This window comes from Gracilinanus agilis, chromosome 6, assembly GCF_016433145.1.
Source record: "Gracilinanus agilis isolate LMUSP501 chromosome 6, AgileGrace, whole genome shotgun sequence".
Classification (NCBI taxonomy): Eukaryota; Metazoa; Chordata; class Mammalia; order Didelphimorphia; family Didelphidae; genus Gracilinanus; species Gracilinanus agilis.
Window position 1 is genome coordinate 35,684,512 of NC_058135.1, and position 10,101 is coordinate 35,694,612.

The 10,101-nt window shown below is 37.3% G+C and overlaps 1 protein-coding gene across 1 annotated transcript in view; it reads left to right on the top strand.

Moving 5' to 3' along the window:
* FRAS1 (Fraser extracellular matrix complex subunit 1) overlaps window positions 1–10,101 on the top strand; it is a 545,529-nt gene that overhangs the window by 193,937 nt on the left and 341,491 nt on the right. The window lies entirely within an intron of this gene.

Consider the following 10,101-nt stretch of genomic DNA (forward strand, 5'->3'; position numbering starts at 1 on the left):
GATTTTGACTTATTTAAGAACTGTGTCTTGTCATTAAATTTTCAAAGTGTTATTTTAAAATCCAAGAATTTTGCTTGTATCTGGTTATGACCAGAAAGTATCATTCTCTGGAGAAAGTATATTTTGCATGAAATTCCTCTTTTAATGATTTTGCAAATAATTACAAATCTTTATGCTAGTAGAGAAACTCTTGTTGGAATCTCTGCCAAGTCTTGCTGATTTATAATAATCTAAATTATTGTATACTTAAAAAGAAGCGTGAGCTGTAAATGATAGTGATACATAGTTTCATGTACAGTCTTCTACAACATTTAAGGAAAAGTTTATTTTTTTAAGTCAAAATAAAAAAAGAAAAGAAAAGGGCATATAAAGTAGCTTAAAAGAAGGTTGTGATTGACTTCTTTTTTGTTGTTGTTTAAGGTCTCTTACATAAAATGATTGATTTAGAAAAATGCTCTATATGATTGCACATTTAAAATCTTTATCAAATTGCTTAGTCTCAGTGAGAGAAGGATAAGAGGGAAGGAAGAAGGGAGGGTGGGAAGGAAGAAAAGAAAGAATTTGGAATTCAAAATTCAAAAACACAGAATGGTAAAAATTGTTTTTACATGTAATTGGGGAAAAATAAAATATTATTAAAAAAAGAAGGATGCGATTGAGTCAAGCATTTGTTTATTTAAGATATTTTATTTTACCAATTATATGTAATAACAATTTTCAACATAACACTTTGCAAAATTGTAAGATAACAAATTGTCTCTCTCCCACCCTCCCTTCCTTGCCCCTTCCCAGATTTGGTAAGCAGTTTTATTCAGTTATATATGTATTTTCATGTAAGACATACTTCTGTATTGGTCACTGTTTTTTTTTTAACCCTTACCTTCTGTCTTGGAGTCAATACTGTGTATTAGCTCCAAGGCAGAAGAGTGGTAAGGGTAGGCAATGGGGGTCAAGTGACTTGCCCAGGGTCACACAGCTGGGAAGTGTCTGAGGTCAGATTTGAACCTAGGACCTCCTGTGTCTAGGCCTGACTCTCAATCTACTGAGCTACCCAGCTGCCCCCTTGGTCACTGTTGTAAGGTAACATTTATATCAAGACAAAACCCCCAATTCCTGGAGGTTGTTCCAGTTCAGATGGAATTCATCCAGTTCATTATTGTTTATAGCACAATAGTATTCCATCACCAACAGATACCATAATTTGTTTAGCCGTTCCCCAATTGAAGTGCATCCCCTCATTTTCCAATGTTTTGCCACCACAAAGAGCATGGCTATAAATATTTTTGTATAAGCCTTTTTCCTTATTATCTCTTTGGGTTATAAACCCAGCAGTGGTATGGCTGGATCAAAGGGCAGGCAGTCTTTTGAAGCCCTTTGTGCATAGTTCCAAATTGCCATCCAGAATGGTTGGATCAATTCACAACTCCATCAGCAATGTATTAATGTCCCAGTTTTGCCACATCCCCTCCAACATCCCCTCCAAAACATCCTTTGCTATCATATTAGCCAATTTTCTAGGTGTGAGGTGATACCTCAGAGTTGTTTTGATTTGCATTTCTCTAATTATAAGAGATTCAGAACACATTTTCATGTGTTAAATATGCTTATTAATAATTTTGATTTCTTTATCTGAAAACTACCTATTCAAGTCCCTTACCCATTTGCCAACTGGGGAATGACTTGAATTTTTTTGTACAATTGATTTAGCTCCTTATAAATTTGAGTAATTAGACCTTTGTCAGAGGTTTTTGTTATAAAGATTTCCCACCAATTTGTTGCTTCTCTTCTAATTTTGGTTGTATTGGTTTTGTTTGTACAAAACCTTTTTAATTTAATGTAATCAAAATTATTCATTTTTACATTTTGTAATATTCTCTATCTCTTGCTTAGCCTTGAAATCTTTCCTTTCCCATAGATCTGACAGATAAACTATTCTGTGTTCACCTAATTTACTTATAATTTCCTTCTTTATATTTAAGTCATTCACCCATTCTGAATTTATCTTGGTGTAGGGTATGAGATGCTCATCTAAACCTAATCTTTCCCATACTGTTTATTGTACAATTGTTTATTGTACACTATCTTGCTGAGGTCATTTACCCCGAGTCTATGCCACTGATCCTCCCTTCTGTCTCTTAGCCAGTACCATATTGTTTTGATGACCACTGTTTTATAGTACAGTTTGAGATCTGGTACTGCTAGGCCCCCATCCTTTACATTTTTTCCCATTATTTCCCTTGATATTCTTGATCTTTTGTTCTTCCAAATGAATTTTGCTAAATTTTTTTCTTATACAATAAAAATTTTTCTTGGTAGTTTGATATCGTATCTGAATAAGTAAATTAATTTGCGTAGGATTGCCATTTTTATGTTAGCTCATCCTATTCTTTTTCTTCTCTGATTGCTACTGCTATTTAGTTTCTAGTACAATGTTAAATAATGGAGGTGATAATGGGCATTCTTTTTTTAATTTTTTTTATTAGACATTTATTAATGTTTGTTTTTAATCTGTTTACATACTTTATGCCCCTACTTTCCCCTTCACCCCCCGCTCTCCCCCCACCCATGGCCAACGCACATTTCCACTGGTTGTAACAAGTGTCCTTGTTCAGGGTCTATTTCCCATTCATGTCTGCCTCAGTCCATGCATTCAAGCAATTGTTTATCTTATATGTTTCCTCTCCTGCAGTTCTTCCTCTGAATGTGGGTAGCATTCTTTACCATAAATCCCTCAGAGCTGTCTTGTGTCATTGCAGTGCTCCTGGTACAGGAGACCATTACATTTGATTTTACCATAGTATATCAGTCTCTGTGTACAATGTTCTTCTGGCTCTGCTCCTTTCGCTCTACATCACTTCCTGGAGGTCTCTCCAATTTGCATGGAATTCCTCCAGTTTATTATTCCTTTTAGCACAATAGTATTCCATCACCCGCATATACCACAATTTGTTCAGCCATTCCCCAATTGAAGGACATCCCCTCATTTTCCAGTTTTTTGCCACCACAAAAAGCGCAGCTATAAATATTTTCATACAAGTCTGTTTATGATCTGTTTGGGGTACAAACCCAGCAATGGTATGGCTGGATCAAAGGGCAGGCAGTCTTTTATAGCCCTTTGGGCATAGTTCCAAATTGCCATCCAGAATGGTTGTATCAGTTCACAACTCCACCAGCAATGCATTAATGTCCCGATTTTGCCACATCCCTTCTAACATTCATTACTCTCCCCTTCTTTCATTTTAGTCAATCTGCTAGGTGTGAGGTGATACTTCAGAGTTGTTTTGAATTGCATTTCTCTAACTTTCTCATGTGCTTATTGATACTTTTGATTTCTTTGCCTGAAAATTGCCTATTCATGTCTCTTGCCCATTTATCAATTGGGGAATGGCTTGATTTTTTATACAATTGCTTTAACTCCTTGTATATTTGAGTGATTAGACCCCTGTCAGAGTTTTTCGTTATAAAGATATTTTCCCAATTTGTTGTTTCTCTTCTGATTTTGACTACATTGTTTTTGTTTGTACAAAAGCTTTTTAGTTTAATATAATCAAAACCATTAAATTTACATTTTGTAATTTTCTCTAACTCTTGCTTGGTTTTAAAATCTTTCCTTTCCCAGAGATCTGACAAGTATACTATTCTGTGTTCACTTAACATGTTTTTAGTTTCCCTCTTTATATTCAAGTCATTCACCCATTCCGAATTTACCTTGGTGTAGGGTGTGAGATGCTGATCTAAACCTAATCTCTCCCATATTGTTTTCCAAATTTCCCAGCAGTTTTTGTCAAATAGTGGATTCATGTCCCAAAAGTTGGACTCTTTGGGCTTATCATACACTGTCTTGCTGACATTATTAACCCCAAGTCTATTCCACTGATCCTCCCTTCTATCTCTTAGCCAGTACCATATTGATTTAATGACTGCTGCTTTATAGTATAGTTTGATATCTGGTACTGCTAGGCCCCCTTCCTTCACATTTTTTTTCCTTATTTCCTTTGATATTCTTGATCTTTTGTTATTCCAAATGAAATTTGTTATAGTTTTTCCTAATTCAGTAAAGAAGTTTTTTTGGTAATTTGTTAGGTATGGCGCTAAATAGGTAAATTAATTTGGGTAGGATGTTCATTTTTATTATGTTAGCTCGTCCTACCCATGAACAGTTAATGGTTTTCCAATTGTTGAGGTCCAGTTTTATTTGTTTGGAAAATGTTTTGTAGTTGTTTTCTTATAATAGCTGTGTTTGTTTTGTTAGATTGATTCCCAAGTATTTTATATTGTCTAGGGTGATTTTAAATGGTGTTTCTCTTGCTGTACTAATGTGTTGGAAATGTATAGAAATGCTGATGATTTATGTGCATTTATTTTGTATCCTGCCACTTTGCTAAAGTTGTTGATTATTTCTACCAGCCTCTTAGTTGATTCTCTAGGATTATTTAAGTAGACCATCATATCATCTGCAAAGAGTGATAGCTTAGTCTCCTCATTGCCTATTTTGATACCCTCAATTTCTTTTTCTTCTCTAATTGCTACTGCTAGTGTTTCTAGTACTATATTGAATAATAGAGGTGATAATGGGCATCCTTGTTTCACTCCTGATTTTATTGGGAAGGCTTCTAATTTATCCCCATTGCATATAATGCTTGTTGATAGTTTTAGGTAGATATTGTTTATTATTTTTAGGAAGGGTCCTTCTATTCCTATACTTTTCAATGTTTTCAATAAGAATGGATGCTGTATTTTGTCAAAGGCTTTTTCAGCATCTATTGAGATAATCATGTGATTTTTGTTTGTTAGACTGTTGATATGGTCAATTATGTGGATGGTTTTCCTAATGTTGAACCATCCTTGCATTCCTGGTATAAATCCCACCTGATCATGGTGGATGACCTTCTTAATTACTTGCTGGAGTCTCTTTGCTAATATTCTATTTAACATTTTTGCATCTATGTTCATTAAGGAGATTGGTCTATAGTTTTCTTTCTCTGTTTTTGGTCTCCCTGGCTTTGGAATCAGTACCATTTTTGTGTCATCAAATGAATTTAGTAGGACTCCTTCTTTGCTTATCATATCAAATAATTTGTATAGTATTGGGATTAGTTGCTCTTTGAATGTCTGATAGAATTCACTTGTGAATCCATCAGGTCCTGGTGATTTTTTTTTTTTAGGGAGATCTTTGATGGCTTGTTCAATTTCTATTTCTGATATGGGATTATTTAGGTATTCTATTTCTTCTGCTGTTAATCTAGGCAATTTATATTTTTGTAAATATTCATCCATATCTTCTAAATTGTTATATTTGTTGCCATATAATTGGGCGAAATAGTTCTTAATGATTGCCTTAATTTGCCCTTCATTATAGGTGAGGTCTCCCTTTTCATCTCTAATACTGTCAATTTGGTTTTCTTCTTTCCTTTTTCTTATTAGATTGACTAGTACTTTGTCTATTTTATCTGTTTTTTCAAAATACCAGCTTCTAGTCTTATTTATTAATTCAATAGTTCTTTTACTTTCGATTTTATTAATTTCTCCCTTAATTTTTAGTATTTCTAATTTAGTTTTCATCTGGGGGTTTTTCATTTGCTCGCTTTCTAATTTTTTGAGTTGCATGCCCAATTCATTAATCTCTGCACTCCTTAATTTGTTAATATATGCATTCAGGGATATAAATTTCCCCCTGAGTACTGCCTTGGCTGCATCCCACAGAGTTTGGTAGGATGTCTCATCATTGTCATTCTCTTCAGTGAAATTGTTGATTGTTTCTATGATTTCTTCTTTGACAAATTGGTTTTGGAGAATGATATTGTTTAATTTCCAATTGGTTTTTGATTTTCCTGTCCAGGTGCCCTCACTGATTATTATTTTTATCGCGTTATGATCTGAGAAGGTTACATTTATTATATCTGCTCTTTTGCATTTGTTTGCAATGTTTCTATGCCCTATTACATGGTCAATCTTTGTGAATGTAGCATGTGCAGCTGAAAAGAAGGTGTATTCCTTTTTGTCCCTATTTATTTTTGTCCACATATCCATTAAATCTAATTTTTCTAGGACTTCATTCATCTCTCTTACCTCTTTCTTATTTATTTTTTGGTTTGATTTATCTAGATCTGAAAGAGGAATATTTAGATCTCCCACTATTATGATTTTACTATCTATTTCCTTCTTGATCTCTGCCAGTTTCTCCTTTATGAATTTGGATGCTATGCCACTTGGTGCATATATATTGAGCAGTGTTATTTCCTCATTGTTTATACTGCCTTTAATTAGGATGTAATGACCTTCCCTGTCTTTTTTAATCATATCTATTTTTACTTTGGTTTTGTCAGAGATCATGATAGCCACTCCTGCCTTCTTTTTCTCATTTGATGCCCAAAAGATTTTGCTCATACCCTTAACCTTGAACTTGTGTGTGTCTACCCGCCTCATATGTGTTTCTTGTAGACAACCTATGGTAGGATTTTGGTTTCTGATCCACTCTGCTATTTGCGTCCGTTTTATGAGTGAGTTCATCCCGTTCACATTCAGAGTTACAATTGTTAGTTGTGTATTCACTGACATTTTTGTATCCTCCCCTAGACCCACTCCTTCTTATTACACTATTTTCTTTTACACCAGTGGTTTGCTTTGAGCCAGTATCCCTTATCCCCTCCCTTGATTGACTTCCCTTTCTGCCCCCTCCCTTGTTGTTCCCCTCTTTTTGTTTTTTTTAAAGACCAAGTGAATTCCCTCCCCCTTCTTCTCCCCTCCCTTTTTTGGCCTCCCCCACTCCCCTGCTCCCTTTGGTTTATCCCTTCTGACTTTCTCAGTAGAGTTAGATAGAGTTTTTTATCCGGATGGATAATAAAGCTACTCTTCCTTCTCCGGGTTGATTACACTGAGAGTAAGGTTTGATTATGCTCTCTTCCTCTCCTTCTTATGATATTATTCATCTCCTCCCTTTCCCATGCCCTCTTTGTGTGTAATAGAATATCTTATTTTTCTTATTTACTCAGATTTTTCTTGGTGTCCCCTACTATTCCCCTCCTCTTCCCCCCCCCCCGCCCATGTCTTCTTAGACCATTTAGTATCCTGTCCTCTCCCTATGAGTTATTCTTCTGGTTGCTATAATAGTGAATATTATAATAGTGTATAGAGTTCACTACAGAGAATTATACATAGCATTTCTCCACCTAGTAATACAGATAATTAGATCTTATTAAAGAGTCAAGCCCTTAAAGAGTCAAGCTTAAAAGACTATGAGTTTTCTTTCTTTTCCCTCTGTTTCTTATTTACCTTTTCATCTTTCTCTTGATATTTGTGGTTGAGTGTCAAAGTTTCCATTTAGTCCCAGTCTCTTTTGTGCAAAAACTTGGAATTCTTCAATTTTGTTGAATGCCCATACTTTCCCCTGAAAGTATATAGTCAGTTTCGCTGGGTAGTTGATTCGTGGCTGAAGGCCCAGCTCTCTTGCCTTTCTGAATATTGTATTCTAAGCCTTGCGGTCTTTTAGCATTGAGGCTGCCAGATCCTGTGTGATCCTTATTGGTGCTCCTTGATATTTGAATTGTCTCTTTCTGGCTTCTTGTAAGATTTTTTCTTTAACTTGAAAGCTCTTCAATTTCGCTATTATATTTCTGGGTGTTGACTTTTCTGGGTCCAGTGTAGAGGGTGTTCTATGGATCCTTTCAATGTCTATATTGCCCTCTTGTTGTAGAACTTCAGGGCAATTTTGCTGAATAATTTCTTTAAGTATGGAGTCCAAGTTTCTATTAATTTCTGCCTTTTCTGGAAGACCAATGATTCTCAAGTTGTCTCTTCTAGACCGGTTTTCTTGGTCTGTCACTCTCTCATTGAGATATTTCATGTTTCCTTCTATTTTATCAGTCTTTTGACTTTGTTTTATTTGTTCTTGTCTTGAGAGATCATTGGTTTCTAAATGTTCGATTCTAGCCTTTAAGGACTGGTTTTCGGCTTTAATGTTTTGGTTTTCGGCTTTAATGTTTTGGTTTTCTGCTATAATTTTTGGTTTTCTGCTATAATTTTTTGGTTTGCCTTTTCAATCTGGTCATTTTTGGTCTTCAGTTGACTTGTCTCACTTTCCAAATGCGAAATTCTGCCTTTTAAACTGTTATTTTCTTGCCAGATTTCTTCCATCTTCCTCAGCATTTCATTTTTAAACTCTTCCATAGCTTGTGACCAGCTGTCATTTTTGGGGTGAGGTTTGGATTTTTTGTTTTCCCTCCTCTGTTGTCTGGATTTTCTCTGTGTAGAAGTTGTCCAGTGTTCCAGAGTTTCTCTTGATAGTCTTTTTCTTCTGGACTTCCTTATTGCTGGCCATTGTTAGCCCCGCCCCTTTTCCCCGCTTTGTCTTTGCACTCAGGGTCTGCCTGTGCCTTGCAAGCTTCGGGGGGCTCTGGTCTCCTTGTCCTCCGGGTCAGGCCTCCTGGTAGTTCCCGGTCTGCCCCTCTGCCCAAGGTTCCTTCAGCACTCTTTGGGGCTGCTTCCACTGCCGCTCTCCAGTCAGCACCGGGTCCTCACTGGAGGTCCAAGCCTGGGCTGGAGATCGTTATTCAAGCCTAGGGCACTGCCTTTGCCTGCATAGATGCTCTTAGGGCACTGCCTTCACCCCCCCCCCCCCAGAAGGTAGTGAAAGTCAGTGGGCTGGAGATCTTTATTCTCACTTGAGGCGATGCCTTCAGTGCTTGGGAGAAGCTGTGTTTTAGAGGCCTTTATCCCCGGCCCCAGGCGGTGCCTTCACCTATGTGGACGCTTGGGGAAAGTCCGTGCGCACCCCCAGCCTCCTGGGGTCCCTCCTCTTGCAGCACACAGGTAAAGCCCCGGGGCTGCCAGTGATTATCTAGTTGCCTCAGTCCTGTTTTCCCACTTGTGCCTTGCGTTGTTCAAGGTGTAGGGGGTGGGGGAGGGGTTTCCTCCTCTCGCGTTTTAGTGAGAGCTGTTTCACCCCTTTATAGTGTGGAAATGCCCCGATTCTGCGTACCTTCAATGCTGCGCCCTGTTGTAGGGTTCCTTCGTTCCTCTGGACTCATTTTTATTTCCCCTCGAGGAGTTCTGTATGCTTCGGTCAGGAGAGATTGAGCAGCTGCTCCTTACACTGCCGCCATCTTAACCGGAAGTCTATAATGGGCATTCTTATTTCACTCCTGATCTCTTATTGGGAGGACTTCTAGTTCATCCCCATTGTAAATGATGTTTGATGATGGTTTTAAATATATACTGTTTATTATTTTTAGGAAAGGTCCTTCTATTCCTATACTTTCTAGTGTTTTCAATAGGAATGGGTGTTGTATTTTGTCAAAGGCTTTTTCTGCATCTGTTGGGATAACCATGTGATTTCTGTTGGTTTGGTTGTTGATACAGTCAATTATGTGGATGGTTTTCCTGATATTGAACCATCTTTGCATTCCTGGTATAAAGCCCACAGGATCATAGTGAATAATCCTTGTGATCACTTGCTGGAGTCTTTTTGCTAGTATTCTATTTAAGATTTTTGTGTCTATGTTCATTAAAGGGATTGTCTATAGTTTTCTTTCTCTTGTTTTTGGTCTGCTTGGCTTTGGAATCAGTACCATATTTGAAAAAAATAAGAAAGTTAAGTTGCTAGATAGTAATTTAGCAAATATCCATTAAACACTTATTGCCCTGTGCGTTTTGTTGCATGGAGGTGGGGGAAATACTATGCATCAATGGCATGACCTCTTCCCAGGAAGAGATCTCATCTGAAAAGAAGTACCAGGATATGTACAAAAATAAATATAAATTTATGTGCACAAGTAGGCAAAAGTGACTAGTAGTTCTAAGGAAAAGTGTCTGATGTATAAATGTTGGGTCAATGCTTACTTATTCCTGCCTATGTCAACCTTGTCTATATTGCCCAAGCCAGGAACAACAGCTTCTAGGACCACATTGGCAAAGATGTGGCATGTTGGTGTGCCAGAGGGGGGGCTGCTCTGTTCCCTCTCTCCACCACACCTGAGGACATTTTTTGCATGCCCCATCCCTCTGCCCAGCAGACCAATGCAAGCTCTTCCTCCCTTCACTCTTTGGGGTAATGCAGGTGTGTGTGTGTGTGTGTGTGTGTGTGTGTGTGTGTGTGTGTGTGTG